This window comes from Bos indicus, chromosome 16, assembly GCF_029378745.1.
Source record: "Bos indicus isolate NIAB-ARS_2022 breed Sahiwal x Tharparkar chromosome 16, NIAB-ARS_B.indTharparkar_mat_pri_1.0, whole genome shotgun sequence".
Classification (NCBI taxonomy): Eukaryota; Metazoa; Chordata; class Mammalia; order Artiodactyla; family Bovidae; genus Bos; species Bos indicus.
Genome location: NC_091775.1, coordinates 42965182 through 42982313, shown reverse-complemented (window position 1 = coordinate 42982313; position 17132 = coordinate 42965182).

The following is a 17132-nucleotide window of genomic DNA, read 5'->3' as shown; positions in this document are numbered from 1 at the left end:
TTCTGCCTCCATTAACTATGTGAATTAGAGCAAGTCCCTTCCTCTATTTTGGCCTGTTTGCTCACCCATTAAATAGACAAATAATATCTACCATGCATGATTGTTGTCTTTAAATGGGGTAATACATGCAAGGGTTTGTGCATAGCGATAGCTGCTAAACCACCATCATTTTCATTGTCATTAGAACAGAGTTCTCCCAACTCAGGATAGCATTTATGTGCTTGGAGTATCAAAGCACTTCAATAAATATGAACTATTCCCTCTCCAGTTTGTTTCTCTCAGACTATGGGTGGAATACACCTTCTTGTCCCACTGATGTTGGGTCTGGCCATGTGACTTGCATTATCCACTGGGATGTCGGCAAGAGTCAAGCAAGCAAAGGCTTGAAGCATGCCGGTCCAAGGGGACTTGCCCTCTGCGCTTCTGCCTTTCCATGGGATGAGCATGCCCAGTAGGTTGAGAGACACATGGAGCAGACTTGACCCAACAGTAGCTTGGAGCCAAGCCCACATGACCCTGGCATGGCTCACCCATCTCTCAGCTGACATCAGTTAATGATTGTTTTAAGCCACAGAGATTGGGGAGATTTGTTACACAACATTATTGCAGCAACAGCTGGTGGAAGCATTGTTCATTGCATTCATAATAAAGTTGATTCTTTCTACAGATTCACAGTCCTTTTGGACCTCACTGATACTTTCCCTGTTTCCATTGCATGTCATTGCCTCCTCTTTGCATTTCGGGCTTCAGCCAAACCAATCTTCTTTCAGTTCCTGATGGTCCAGGCTTTGCACATGCTGTTCTCTCTGCCTGGATGCTCCTCCTCTCCTTCCAGCATCTTCATGAAAGTGTTAGTCACTCTGTTGTGTCTGACTCTTTGCGACCCCATGCACTGTAGCCTACCAGGCTTCTCCATTCATAGGATTTTCCATGCAAGAATACTGGAGTGGGTTGCCATTTCCTTCTCCACAGAATCTTCCCAACCCAGGGATTGAACCCAGGTCTCCTTCATTGCAGGGAGACTCTTTACTGTCTGAGCCACCAGGGAAGTCAAGCACCTTCCTGCTGCTACTGCTGCTGCTAAGTCACTTCAGTCGTGTCTGACTCTGTGTGACCCCATAGACGGCAGCCCACCAGGCTCTGCCGTCCCTGGAATTCTCCAGGCAAGAACACTGGAGTGGGTTGCCATTTCCTTCTCCAATGCATGAAAGTGAAAAGTGAAAGTGAAGTCACTCAGTCGTGTCCGACTCTTAGCACCTCATGGACTGCAGCCTACCAGGCTCCTCCATCCATGGGATTTTCCAGGCAAGAGTACTGGAGTGGGGTGCCATTGCCTTCTCCGAAGCACCTTCCTAGTTCCTCCTAATACTTCAGGCCTCAACTTTCTCCTAGAAGCCTTGATTGGTGCCTCGAGTCTGGGCCAGTTGTCCTGGGATGTGACCTCACAGCACTTTGTATTTCCTGGCCCTGGCTGTTTCCTGACCTCCTACTTGCCTCTCTCCTCATTTGGACACACTCCCTGAAGGCAAAGCCTGGTATCCCCAGTTCCTGATATACAGTGTGTTCATTGTAAATGTTTATTGACTGAATGAATTCCCTACCCTTTCAAGCCTCAATCTGCCCACCTGTTAAAGGGGAATAATCACATCAGAACTGGGGCAGAGGGAGTTCCTTGGCTAAGACTTCACCTTTCAATGCAGGGAGAACAGGCTCAATCCCTGGTTGAGGAGCAAAGATCCCACATGTCTTGTGGCCAAAAAGCCAAAACATAAAACCAAAGCAATATTGTAACATATTCAGTAGTTCAGTTCAGTCGCTCAGTCGTGTCCGACTCTTTGCAACCCCATGAACCACAGCACGCCAGGACTCCCTGTCCATCACCAACTCCTGGAGTTCACCCAAACCCATGTCCATCGAGTCGATGATGCCATCCAACCATCTCATCCTCCAACCATCTCATCCTCTGTCATCCCCTTCTCCTCCTGCCTCAATCTTTCCCAGCATCAGGGTCTTTTCCAATGAGTCAGCTCTTCGCATGAAGTGGCCAAAGTATTGGAGTTTCAGCTTCAACATCAGTCCTTCCAGTGAACACCCAGGACTGATCTCCTTTAGGATGGACTGGTTGGATGTCCTTGCTGTCCAAGGGACTCTCAAGAGTCTTCTCCAACACCACAGTTCAAAAGGATCAATTCTTCAGTGCTCAGCTTTCTTTATAGTCCAACTCTCACATCCATACATGACCACTGGAAAAACCATAGCCTTGACTAGACGGACCTTTGCTGGCAAAGTTATATCTCTGCTTTTTAATATGCTGTCTAGGTTGGTCATAACTTTTGTTCCAAGGAGTAAGTGTCTTTTAATTTCATGGCTGCAATCAGCATCTGCAGTGATTTTGGAGCCCAGAAAAATAAAGTCTGACACTGTTTCCACTGTTTCCCCATCTATTAGCCATGAAGCCATGGGACCAGATGCCATGATCTTAGTTTTCTGAATGTTGAGCTTTAAGCCAACTTTTCCATTCTCCTCTTGCACTTTCATCAAGAGGCTCTTTAGTTCTTCTTCACTTTCTGCCATAAGGGTGGTGTCATCTGCATATCTGAGGTTATTGATATTTCTCCCGGCAATCTTGATAAAGACTTTAAAAAAGGAACTGGGGCAGAGTGATGCCTGTATCTTGTTTTGCTATAGGGGGAGAGGTTAGCAGGTACCTTATACTCTCCAGCAACTTGCATCCGTTCCTTGCTTTCAGATAGCTTCCCTGCCTTTTCTCAAAGGGATTCGAGGTGAAAGACACAGATTGTCAGTGGAAGATCAATGAAGCCTTTGTTCTGCACATCTATCTACCTAACAGAGATGCTGCTTGTGCTCACTTGGCTTGATTGGGGAAAGAAGAAGGGCTTCTCACTGGGTCGTCCCCACTCACTCCACTCTGCCAGCTGGAGCATCTTCAGAACTGACCTGCCTTGTCCTGTGAGAACAGGCAGAAACAGGGCAGGAGAGAGAATGATGGAGGGGAAAAAGCTGAGACATAACTGGGTCTCCTCCAATGCCTTCTCCCCACCCATAAGCTCATTTCAACCCACCTTGGAAGGAAGGTGTGTCCCCAGTTCTCAGAAGAGAAAGTGACTCTCCCACCTTCCCGTGGGCAGTGGGAGTCTAACCCAGGTCAGTTTCTACTACACGCAGCTGCCCCCATGGAGAGCAATGACCTGGAGCACCTTGGTGTTGCAGGTGGTGTCAATGAGGACAGAGAGCACCAATGACTTCATTACAGTAAAAGAGACTCCCTAAACTGTGTACAGCCCTATGAAATTCACAAAAGGCTGCCACATTCAGAATCTCATGGGTTCCTCACAACTTTGCAAGGCAGGCTTCTTACCACCCCGTTTTACAGAGGAGAAAATTGAGGCTCAGCAGAGTGAAGTGACTTCTCCCAGGCTCCCCTGGAGAAGGAAATGGCAACCCACTCTAGTATTCTTGCCTGGAAAATCCCACGAACAGTGGAACCTGGAGGGCTACAGTCCATGAGGTCGCAAAGAATCAGATACAACTGAGCATGCATGCACTCACGCACCCAGTAGGGCCCTAGTCCCAGGGAGACTCGGAGGAATCTGACACCATGGGACACATCCTTTCCATGTGGTGTGGCAATATAACCATGAGGCTGCCTGGGCACCACCTATCCCTGTGCAACCTTGTAGAAGCCACACGTTCTCTCTGAGCCTCAGTATACTAGTTATTTATTGCCACCTAATAAACCACTTCAAAATCCAGTGACTTAAAACAATAACCATTTGTTTAGCTCATGATTCTGTGAGGTAATTAAATTAATCTGGGCTAATATGGGGAGTTTTTCTGATCCTAGAGGCCTCCCACATGTGTGTAGTCAGCTGTAGGTTAGCTGAGTGGTTTTGCTTTAGGGGTTGGCTGGTGTCAGGCTAGGGGAGCGAGGGTCACAGGCCACATGTAACTCACCAGGCTTGTTCACAAGGCAGTGTCAGCTTCCTGGGGAATGAGTGACTGTGCACAAGACCTCCTGTTACGACTTGAACTTCACTCAACCCTCCTGTTATGGGTTGAATCCCAGAAGACAGGATTATCAAGCTTTGTTTCAGAAAAAGAGAGAAAGCAAGAGGGGAAGGGAGAAGGAAGGAAACACACTTTTGCCAACCCCAAAATGCAAAATCTAGTGTGACATTCAACTAAATGAACAATTTATAGATAATTCACAATGCTCATACCATTAAGCAAATGCACTTTAAATTGATTTCAAATTAGTAAGCTAATGATTTCCCCAGGTCCAGTCTCTGCCAGCCCCCAGTGCAGTGTTTTTAATAAGAGGTAGGTGTGCAGTAACAGCCTCTTTATTCCATAATTGAAGCCATAATTGAACTTGAGGTCATATTCAAGGGCCCTATTGATCTACATAGGGAAGGAAAGTGCTGACAGCGACCATCTTCGGGCCAGAGGGGTGGGGTGGGCCACGGCAGAATCCCGCAGCTGTAGTAGACTTGGAGAACACTTCCTGTGTGACCTGCAGGGAGACTTGATGGCTGATGGGGATGTTAAGTAAACTTGAGACAGGCAGGGCTCTCAATCCCAGTCCTGTAGCGGCTCCCTAAAGTCACGTCAAGGATCCACGTGCACCTTCAGGGCCCCAGGGTAAACACTGCACTCTCTTTTGTCCCGCCATGCCTATCTGACCCCCAACTCTCCAGGCCAAGGGCATTCAAGCCTAGGTACAAACACAAATGTGTTCTACTCTGCCTTTTCATTCCAAGGGTCAAGTCCTTGAACCCTCGGTCCAACCAAGAAAGGCAAGGTGGGGCCTCCCTGGTTGCTCAGTGGGAAGAATCTGCCTGCCAATGCAGGAGAAATAAGTTCAATCCCTGATCCTGGAAGCAGCTAAGCCTGAGTGCCACAACTACTGAGCCTGTGCTCTACAGCCTGGGAACCACATTTACTGAAGCCTGCACCATCTAGAGCCTGTGCTCTGCAACAAGAGAAACCACTGCAATGAGAAGACCATGCATCACAACTAGAGAGTAGCCCCTGCTTGCCACAACTAGAGAAAAGCCCACCCGGCAACGAAGACCTAGCACAGCCAAACATATGTAAATAAAAACAAACATTCAAATACAAAAGAGAAAAGGAAGGGTGGAAGGCCTTTGGTTCTTGTTGGCATAACCCCAACTGCCCTCATTTCATGAGGCACAAACCATTATCCATCTCTACTGCTGTCTCTGAAGAGATATGAGAAGCTTTGACTCATCTCAAAAGGACATTAGAGCCTCATTTTATTCTTCACCAGCCATTTTGGCTGTTCTAAATCCAGAGATCTTTTCTCCAGAGAGTATGCCAGACAAGCAGAGGTTGGAGGAGAAGGGGAGAGAGAGAGAGAGAACATTCACAAGGGTGAATGGATTGTGGACACTTGGTCTCCTAATGAATGGATCAATGTTTAGGACAATCCATAAAGTGCTCCCTCTGTGCTCTTGAAATTGTCGAGCTGTCTATAATACAGTTCAAATTTGAACCCTAAATTATTTAAACACCGTATATTAGCAGTAGATATAAGGCTCCAAAATCTCATAAAAACTCATAAAATTGGGAAAGGCAAGAGGGGAGCAGAACAAAGGAGAAGGAGCTTACTCTTTTCCCTGCTACCTGTCCCCCTCCCATTCTTGGAGCACAAAGCTCCTTACAGATTTTTCAACTAGCCTTTGCATGTGTAGCGCCTCCAGGATTTCTCCACTGGCACTGGGGGTCAATTCCATGCTCCCTACTCTCCTTGGCCAGATTCTTCTCTCAGACAGGTTGTGGCCTGGGGTGTGGAGGAAGAAGGGAAAATTATTCATCTTAAACTTTGCATTACTTCATTCAGATTCCATTACAGCAATCAGTCATAGTGATAACCAAAAAGAAGAAAAGTGTGAGGGAAGAATGTCTCTAGTTTCTAGAAAGAGATTAGTAGAGAATAGTCATGTAATCAATATTGATCAATAAAGTGTCCCAGAAAAATCTAAAGCCACATTACTTAAACAAACCTTCCCTAGAACATCTCTGTCAATCAGAGAATGCAGAAAAGGCAAAATCAGAAAGGAGGGATTAATGTCTTTTTTTTTTTTTTTTTAGTTACTGTAAAGTAAAACAACCACTATGGCCAGCAATTCCAATCCTGAGTACATACCCAACCTAAATGAGTGCTTTGTCCTCAAGGGACATGTGCAAGAATATTCATGGCTTTATTCACAACAGCCTCAAACTGGAAACAACCCAAATGTTCATCAGCAGTAGAATGGATCAATCAGCAGTGCTTTATTCGCACAAAACAATACTATACAGCACTAAAGAAGAATGAACTACTAACAAGCAACAACATGGATGAATCCTAAGACACCATGCTGAATGAAAGAAGCCAGACACAGTAGAGTGCCTACTGAATGATCCCATTTCTATAAAGTTCAAGAACAAGAAAAACTGGTCTATACCAACAGGTGTCAGAAAAGTGGTCATCCTTAGTGAGAGTTAACACAGGGAGGTGGTGCTGGAAATGTTATTTATTTTCATCTGGATGGTGATTACATGCACATATACAACATATTTTAAGTTGTATATTTCAGATTTGTGTACATTACATGTTACACCTCAAAAGTTTTAATTTATTTTAACAGAAATTCTTAACTGTTAGTTTTTATAATTTTATTTATTTCCTTATTTAATTTTGGCTGTGCTGAGTCTTTGTTGCTGGAGGGCTTTTCTCTAGTTGTGGCGAGTGGGGGCTACTCTCTAGTTTCGGTGTGGGCTTCTCATTGTGGTGGCTTCTCTTGTGAATTGTGGACTCCGGGGCACATGGGCTCAGTAGTTGTGACTCTCTGGCTCTAGAGCACAGGCTCAATAGTTGAGGCGCATAGCCTTAGTTGCTCTGCAGCATGTGGGATCTTCCCAGATCAGGGATCCAACCTGTGTCTCCTGCATTGGCAGGCAGACCCTTTACTACTGAGCCACCAGGGAAGCCCCACCTCAGGATTTTTAACAAATATTTTTAAATCATCACACCATCACTCAAAAACTTAAATTATCATGTGTCCTTCACTTCTAGAGGGTCACAACATTCACAGAGTTTGTGCTTTACTTTCTACCTTGAGAGAAATGGTAACATACCTGCCCATAGCACAAATGAGGATGCAGGGACATTGAATGTACCATTACAGACCATGCAGTCCAAGGCTGGATGGATAGGTGTCATGGTGAGTGCAGACAGTGATCTGTGATCTGTGTCATATCTGTACTTTCTCATGGCATTATTGATGTGGTTCACAGTTGAGGCTGTATACATCCCTTCCAGTTACAAAAGGGCTCACCATCCCATTGCCCTGCCACTCTTCCTGGAGCAGAGTAGGATGGCTGTTACAGCAGCTCCAGGATGAACTTTCGAGAGATGCCAAATGAAAATTAAATTAGAGCCCAGCCTTGTGGTTTCCAGTAGCTATCATTGCAGTGTGACCCATCTGTGTCAGGGCATGGTGACCACAAGCTGCCAGGCAGCTCCCAGAGGCTGTTGAAACACTTTGAATAGAGGTGCCCCTGCATGAAGCGCAGGCTCCCGGCTGAGTCTATTGTTTCAGCACCAGGGACAGCGGCTCGTGTATTAACTAGTTCTGGAAATAGACTGGGAGGGCAAAACGTATTTGCAGAAAGCACTCTTCCCACGGTTTGCTATTTACACACAACGCTACTGCTTCCAGCTTTGTATAACAAATTAAATTCTGTCAGCATTAAAAATGTGTGTGTGATGAGAAGATTTATTTGGAAAACATGCAACATTTACCTCCCTTCCACCCCTACCTCCTTCCTCCAATCCAGGTGTTCCCCAAGGGAACTGCACTTCAGGGAATGCCCAGGTAAGTGGAGTTTCTCATATTCAGAATTGTCAGTGGAATACCTGGGTAGAACAGCGCCCCTGGGACTCAACTTACTTTCCTTCTGAAACCTAGATGCAAGAATACCATTCACTCTGAGAGTGAAAAGGGGGGTTATTTAGAAACCTTTTCTTTAAAATATGGGTACCATGAATTCATCCATTCATTCAACTAATATTTCTGGAAGGCCTACTGTGTGCCAGGCTTCATGCTAAGCACTGGAAATGCAATAATGAACCAAATGAAGTCCCTGCTCTTGTGGAGACTACATTCTCATAAGAGGTAAAGACCATAAACATCTGTAACTAGGATAATTTCACTGGTAGCTCAGCTGGTAAAGAGTCTGCCTGCAGTGCAGGAGACCCCGGTTCAATTCCTGGGTCAGGAAGATTCCCCTGGAGAAGGGATAAGCTAACCACTTCAGTATTCTTGGGCTTCCCTGGTGGTTCAGATGATAAAGAATCCACCTGCAATGCAGGAGACCTGGGTTTGATCCCTGGGTTGGGAAGATTCCCTGGAGGAGGGCATGGCAACCCCCTCAAGTATGGGCTTCCCTAGTAGCTCAGTTGGTTAAGAATCTGCCTGCAGTGCAGGAGACCCGGGTTCAATCCCTGGGTCAGGAAGATCCCCTGGAGAAGGAAACGGAAAACCATTTCAGTATATTCTTGCTTAAAAAATCCCATGGACAGAGGAGCCTGGAGGGCTACAGTCCATGGGATTGCAAGAGTGGGACATGACTTAGTGACTAAACCATTAAACCAGGATAATTTGAGTTCATTGCAAGTTCCAATGAAGAAAACAAAGTAGTGGACTGAACAGTGACTGAGAACTACTCTAGCTAGGATGGTCAGGAAAGGCCACTCTGAAGAGACAATGTTTGAGTTGAGACCTGAACAATGACAAGGAGCCAGACTTGTGAAGACCTAACAGAAAGGCATTCCAGCAAAGTGGTACAGCATCTTCAAAGGTGTTGAGGTAGAAACAAATGTGGCATGTCCAAAGGGTGGGAAGGAGGCTCGTGTGGCTGGGGTACAGTGCATGAGGATGAAGACATGGAGGAAATAAGCTTGGAAAGGTAGGAGGGGACCATGTCCCACAGAGCTTGTAGATCATATAAGGAGTCTGGATCTCAAGCATAGAAGTGATATGGTCTGATTCATGTTTAAAACCATCTGCATTTTTTTACCTGCTATATGGAGAATGGGCTAATGAATGGGAGGAGAAGCTGGAAGACCATGTTAAGCTGTTGCAATGGTCCACTGAGAGACGATGGTGATGGAAACCCCTCCTTACTTCTCTACATGTGTAATTTGATCTCCAAAATTAAGGATGGCCTAGGCCTCTGAGTTATCCATGCTTCCTCGTCCAGTCCCTCCTCTAACCAATGCCATACATTTGTGAGATATTATGAGAGAACACTGTTCATGGGGCTCATGAACAAGACATGGGGTTCATGAACAGGTCAGGGAAGCCTGGCGTGCTGTATTTCATGGGGTCACAAAGAGTCGGAAATGATTTAGTGACTAAACAATGAGAGAACACACACAAAGTCACATATTATATTCTATTTACTGTTGAAAGGGGCTTCTTAGGTAGCACTAGAGGTAAAGAACCCGCTTACCAATGCTAGAGATTTAAGAGACGCAGGTTCAATCCTTGGGTCGGGAAGATCCCTTAGAGGAGGACATAGCAACCCACTCCAGTATTCATGCCTGGAGAATCCCATGGACAGAGGAGCCTGGTAGGCTATAGTCCACAGGGTTGCAAAGAGATGGACACTATTGAAGTGACTTAGCATGCATGCACACTGTTGAAAAAGTGAGTGAAATGATACTTCAGAGCTACTTGGCTCATCTAGAAATGAAATCTTGCTTTTTTTATGCCAACTCTTCCCAAACCCTCAGTTCATGGGCTGCCACTTGGGGAGGAAGGGTATACAGAGCATTTAATCCTCTCCTCATGCTTCATCATCTGAGAAACAGACCTCACCTGATGGGATGCTCATGGGAGAGACTATATCCTATCAATTTTGTGGTGAACAAAACCGTTAATGTATATGATATTTAAAGCATTACTACAACAGGGATACTCCTTCCCAGACTAGCTAGAAGGCCCAAAGAGACCACAAATGCATAATGAGCAAGACCAACCAGGCTCATCAGCCATAAGTACCTTGAGAATTTGCATCCATACAACCACCAGGAAGGGAGCAAACTGAACAATGAGAAGAAAAACAAAGATCAGTTTGCTTACCATCAGAGCCCATGGTGCTTGGTCTCATATCATTTACTAACTCACTTGAGGATATGAGGCAAGTCCCTTTATTTTCCCGGGCCTCATTTTTCTCAGCTGTAAAATGAGGGGGCTTGCTTAAACTCCATGATCCTCTAGCTCCAGCAGTCTGTAAATCTGTCAACAATGACCTAGGACCTGAATTTCCCATTTTCTAGATCTCCTTTGGTCCTCCCAAACCTCCCCCTTCCACCCCCCCAAAAAGTAGAGAAAATATGTATCATTGTGCCCACTTTTCAGGATGGGTAAATTGAGACCATGAGATCACCAGGACTAGTCACAAATTTACAAATTGAGTTAGAAGGGGTCAGGTTCCTTTACAACTCACTCAGGGAAATCCTAACTCTTCCCAGGGGACCTGCCAGAAGCTCACTCTGCAAGGGCTTATTCCCCTTACCCCATTCAAGCCCTGGCTCTCCTGCAACCCCTCCGGTCATCCCTAGGAGGTGTGCTAGGACCTCAAGGTGCCTGTGCTCCACACAGCCTCTCCATATGTATACTTATTTTGACTTCAGGGTCACTGGCAAATCCCATCATGGCCAAGCCCTTCCACTGGGCTCATAATTGGAATCTGCCAGCTCATTTGCATGGGGAAGGGGAGGAAGACACATTGGGCTTTATCCACCACTCCTGATTTAGTAGGTGTTCCCTTTTGCAGCTCTTGAGCCTGGAGGAATCTCTGTGTGCCTCTGTTTGTTGTGGAAATTACCACTCACCCATACATATACATCTGCAAGAGAGCCTCTTGTCATCTCTAATAGTTCCACAGGCTGCACTGAGCGAAGCCTGGACAGAGCTGAGGCTGTTTTGGAGACGCCGAGACCTCCATTCTTATACTAACATCAGAGGAATTTTGACCACCCAAAGAGCTCAAGTCACAGCTTTCAGTCTTCAAGAGTTTGCAAGTGTGCCCAGCACTGTGCTTGGGGTTCCCTATGCACCGTCTCATTTAATCCTCACAATAACCCATGGTTTCCATATTTTAGTTGAGAAAACTGAGGTTAGGAGAGATTTAAGGGACTTGTTTAAAATCATAAGAATGAAAAGCAGCTTCCCTTAATTAGCCCAATTCTAGGACATTTCCATGATTATTGGGTTCTTTGGGGAATAAAACCATGGTGGGAGGAGAGGAAGGAACGGAAGTGATAGACTTCATGGAGGGTAGAGACCCCCACAAAGCAGCCCTGGAAACTGTTCTGCCTTCCTGGCAGATGTTCCCTGGAAACTGTTCTGCCTTCCACTGGAGGAATTTTCTCCCCGCATAGAATGAGACTGGGGGCTCAAAATCTCGGCCTTCTTGCTTATACCTTTGGGATATAGTCATACCTTTCCCCCGGGCTCTGTTGTTAAGAATCCTTTTCTTTGTGTCAGAAACATGAAATCCTAGACAAGACCTGGTTGGGGGCATGACTCTACCCATAGCAAAAGCAATATTGTTAGAACTCTGTCTCTTTCCAACTCTAAGCTCTGCGTGAGTCTGCTTGGAATCATTCTGCAAGTAGGCTTGCCACAGCTGGCAGCAAACAAGGTTAGCCTGGACCCAGAATCTCATCCTTCCAGAAAATTCCTCTCCCAAATGCATAGATCAACACCTAGAAGAACTCTAATAGCCCTGCTTGGGTCATATATCTACCCTTGAACATTTCACTGTTGCCAGAGGGATGGAGTATCTCATTAACCAGCATAGATGGGGTGACCACCATAATCACCAAGCACACCGAGACTGAGTGTGTGTGTATTATGTTTTTCCCTACATGGCCTTTGCAATAACTCCCATCTTGCACACTCTTTTAGAATGTGATATTGACACTCCTCCTATCTATGGTTGAGTTTATGTCCCTTCCCCTTGAATCTGGGCAGACTTTGTGTCTGCCTTGACCAATAGAACATGGCAAAAATGACACTGTCCTCATTTCCAAGTTCAGTCCTTAGAAACTTTCACCTCTTGCCTCTTGAGACACTCACCTGTGAAGACCTGGACCTCCATTTAAGAAGTTCAAGGCTGTCGTTGTGAGGAAACCCAGGCCACCTGGAGAGGCCACAGGCAGGTGTTCTGACTGCCCCAGCAGTGGTCTTAGTGGACAACCAACATCAACCATAGACATGTGAGTGATGACACCTCAAGAGGATTCCTGTCCCTGGATTGAGCCCTCCTAGGTGAGGCCCCTGGAGAAGGCAATGGCACCCCACTCCAGTACTCTTGCCTGGAAAATCCCATGGACGGAGGAGCCTAGTGACCATTGGATCACTAAGAGTCGGACACGACTGAGCAACTTCACTTTCACTTTTCACTTTCATGCATTGGAGAAGGAAATGGCAATCCACTCCAGTGTTCTTGCCTGGAGAATCCCAGGGACAGGGGAGCCTGGTGGGCTGCCGTCTATGGGGTCGCACAGAGTCGGACACAACTGAAACGACTTAACAGCAGCAGCAGCAGGTGAGGCCCCAGATGTCATGCAAACAAACAAGCCACCCTATTGTGCCCTCCCCCAAATTCCTCACCAAAGAATCTGTACTCTATGAGCATAATAAAATGGTTGTCTTAAGTCACTGAGCCTGGGGTAATGGGTTCTGGAGCAAAAGATAATTAGAACACATACTTGTGTGTATGTGTATAGGCATATGTGTATGTGTGAGAGTAGTGTGTTGGGGAGGTTGTTTCTCATAGGAATTAGAATAAGGGGGATGGGCAAGCATGTTAGACAAACAAGCACTCTATCTAACACCTTCAGGACTGCCCATGGTGCCCACCATTTTTAATATACCAACTTTTATTAGTGGGAGGAACAATCATGTGACATACTTGATGCACAAGTTGGTGTGTTCCAGGTATTGAGCCTCACATGGTGCAGTTACCTTGGCAGAGTGTTAAAGCACTGAACTTGGCTCTTGTCTTCTTTCTATCCAGTGAACTGCCGCTCATCTAAGTGAAGTGTCCCCAGGCAGGGTCTCCATGCTGCCCAAGTCCAGGCTTTGCCACTTATCTCATCTTCCTTGTAAATTGTGTCCTTGCATTGCAACACCTCAGCAGCATTGACCTTGAGGTCCTTGTACCTTTCACCCACCAGACCCAGGCCAGTCGTTCTTACAGACTCTCCAGCCCCTCCCCAGGCTCCTCTCACTTCCCTGTCCCCCCTGTAGCCTTTTGGATCCTCATTTAGGAGCCCACTCTAAACTCTGCTCCTCTTCTTTCTCTTCTGTCCTTATTCCTTTCAAGCTCTGCAAAGCTATGCTGCCTCTGAGGTTTTTATTTCCTCTTTTCTGAACACCTAGCTTCTCCAGAAGGCCCCAGTTTCTTCCTCCTCTACTTCCCAGAGTCATCAATCCACTGCCTCCCCCAGGCAGCACAGCATTGAGACTAAGAGTGTAAGCTCTAGGTCAACCTGTGGCTCAGGCTCTGGGCTCTACCACCTGCCAGCTGTGTACCTTTTGACTCACTAGTCACTCTTACCATGTCTGCTGTCCCATCTATGAAAAAGAGATGACAATAGCCCCCATCTTCTGGTTGCTCTGAGAATTAACAAGATAACCCAGGTGAAGGGTACTGCACTTCACTTGGCTCCTCTTAATTGAAATGAGACAAGAGCTCTAAAACTCTTCCTTTAAATATGAATTCCAACAGTTCCAGGTTCTGTCATCCACATGAGAAAAGAGGCAGAGCTTACCACCCTTCTCTGGTTTCACAAAGACACTCACAAATGGAAAAATCCATTTAAACATTATTCAGTTCTGTTCAGTTCAGTCGCTCAGTCATGTCCGACTCTTTGTGACCCCATGAATTGCAGCATGCCAGGCCTCCCTGTCCATCACCAACTCCCGGAGTTCACTCATACTCACGTCCATTGAGTTGGTGATGCCATCCAGCCATCTCACCCTCTGTCATCCCCTTCTCCCACCTCCAATCCCTCCCAACATCAGAGTCCTCTCATGAGTCAACTCTTCGCATGAGGTGGCCAAAGTATTGGAGTTTCAGCTTTAACATCAGTCCTTCCAAAGAACACCCAGGACTGATCTCCTTTAGGATAGACTGGTTGGATCTCCTTGCAATCCAAGGGACTCTCAAGAGTCTTCTCCAACACCACAATTCAAAAGCATCAATTCTTCGGCACTCAGCTTTCTTCACAGTTCAACTCTCACATCCATACATGACTACTGGAAAAACCATAGCCTTGACTAGGGGGACCTTTGTTGGCAAAGTAATGTCTCTGCTTTTTAATATGCTATCTAGGTTGGTCATAACTTTCCTTCCAAGGAATAAGAGTCTTTTAATTTCATGGCTGCAATTAGCATCTGCAGTGATTTTGGAGCCCAGAAAAATAAAGTCTGACACTGTTTCCACTATTTCCCCATCTATTTCCCATGAAGTGATGGGACCAGATGCCATGATCTTTGTTTTCTGAATGTTGAGCTTTAAGCCAACTTTTTCACTCTCCTCTTTACCTGGGTAATAAATTCACTAAGTAGAACAATCAGAATTGTGGGGGGTTTAAGAGTAAAAACTGTTTTTAAAACTGTTAAAAAACCACAGCACTATTCACAGTAGTCAAGACATGGAAACAATCTAAATGTGCATGAACAGATGACTGCATAAAGAAAATCTGGTACGTAAGTACAATGGAATACTGCTGGAGTGCACGCTCAGGTGCTCAGGTGTGTCCGACTCTTTGCAACCCCATGGACTATAGCCCACCAGCCTCCTCTGTCTGTGGGATTCTCCAGGTAAGAATAATGAAGTGAGTTGCCATTTCCTACTCCAGGGGATCTTCCCAACCTGGGGATCAAACCAGTGTCTCTTGCATCTTCTGCATTGGCAGGCAGATTCTTTACCACTTGTGCTACCTGGGAAGCCCACAAAGGAATACTACTCAGCCATAGAAAATATGAAATAATTCCATTTGCAGTAACATGGATGCAACTAGTGGTTATCATACTGAGCGAAGAAAGTCAGAAAGAGAAAGACAAATACCGTATGATATCTTATACGTGGAATCTAAAATGTGACACAGACTTCTCTGGTGGTGCAGTGGATAAGCATCCATCTGCCAATGCAGGGCATATGGGTTTGATCCCTGGCCTGGGAAGATTCCACCTGCCTCGGAACAACTAAGCCCATGTATCACAACTACTGAAGCTCTCACAGCCTAGAGCTGCACACTGCAACTCCTGAGCCTTCTTGCTACAACTACCGAAGGCCAAATGCCCAGTCTGTCCTCCACAACAACAGAAGCCACCACAATGAAGAGTAGCCCTTGCTCACTGCAACTAGAGAAAGCCTGCTCGCATCAACAAAGACCCAGTGCAGCCAAAAATAAATAGATGTAAAATATGACATAAAGGAATCTATCTACAAAACAGAAACAGCTTCATGGACATAGAGAACAGACTTGCGGTCGCTAAGGGGGACAGGGTTAGGGGATGGGAGGGGTGAGAGACTGAGGTTGGCAGATGTAAATTGTTATATACAGAATAGATAAACAACAAAGTCCTACTGTTTAGCACAAGGTACTATATTCAGTATCCTATAATAAACCATAATGGAAAATAACATTAAAATAATGGAAAATAACATTAAAAAAATAATGTGGAAATATGTATAACCGAATCACTTTGCTGTACAGCAGAAATTAACACAACATTATAAATCAACTATACTTAAGTAAATAGAGTAAAAACTGTTTACCATGGAGTGTTGCAACCATCTCTGAAGTCAAGGTGCCATATAAAACTCTTTTGTTAGGAATAACATTTACAAGAATGGGCTTTTGATGCAGAATAGAATCTGCTTTCCTATAGCTGCAGGGAAAATGGAAAGGGATTTTTTTTTTTTTTTAACATCTTATCTTGCTGAGATTTCTTTCACCAGAAGTTATAGAACACACAGTTTCAAGAACCAATATTGGAATTCTATTAGTCTACACGGAGGGGGGATTAAAAAGCAAGCTTGAGGAGGTCAAAACTTTCAATATGAAAGAGAAGATGATAGACTGGTGTTATTAAATGAAATGTGGGGTACTTGGTAATTTTTATTCATACATAGTACATAATAACCTTCTACACATTAGGTATTAAGTTTTCTTTGTCCTTATGACATGTGAAAGTGAAAGTTTCTCAGTCCTGTCTGACTCTTTGCCACCCTGTGGATTATATAGTCCATGGAATTCTCCAGGCCAGAATATTGGAGTGGGTAGCCGTTCCCTTCTCTAGGGGATCGTCCCAACCCAGGGATCAAACCCAGGTCTCCTGCATTGCAGGTGGATTCTTTACTAGCTGAGCCTCAAGGAAGCCCAAGAATACTGGAGTGGGTAGCCTATCCCTTCTCCAGGGGATCTTCCCAACCCAAGAATCGAACCGGGGTCTCCTGCATTGCAGGTGGATTCTTTACCAGCTGAGCTACCTAGGAAGCCTCAAGCTATCATCCAAATGGTTAGAGTTACCATGATGAAGACACACAGTCCAGCAACCAAAAATTATTTTAAGTTATTTAAAATTCTATCACATATCTCAGGCCTTTTGGAGGGGACACATATCAGAAAATGTTTCCTGTTTCCTTTTCTCTCCCACCTACACCCCTATGTCCTTAGTGCCTTTTATTTGCCTGGTGCCTCCTTCCTCTCAAATCACCCTGGTCCTGCCTCCAACTCCAAATCTGCATATTTTCTGGCTGCTCCTCCCATTCTCCATGACTCTATATTCTCAAAAGCCAAGAATCCAGTCTGATAACACTAGGGCTCTCCCTGGAGTTGGGGCAGGGACTGACTGGGGTAGAAGATGCCAGTAGATGATGCCAAAACCCTCTTTTAGCAAGCAAGGCAGGGAGAGGCTAAGGACACTCCCAGGTGAACTCTTTTTTGTGCTATCACATGCCTGTTAGTGTGATAAAGCCACTCAGTAGCTAGCATGTCTCTTCTTTCTAGCCGC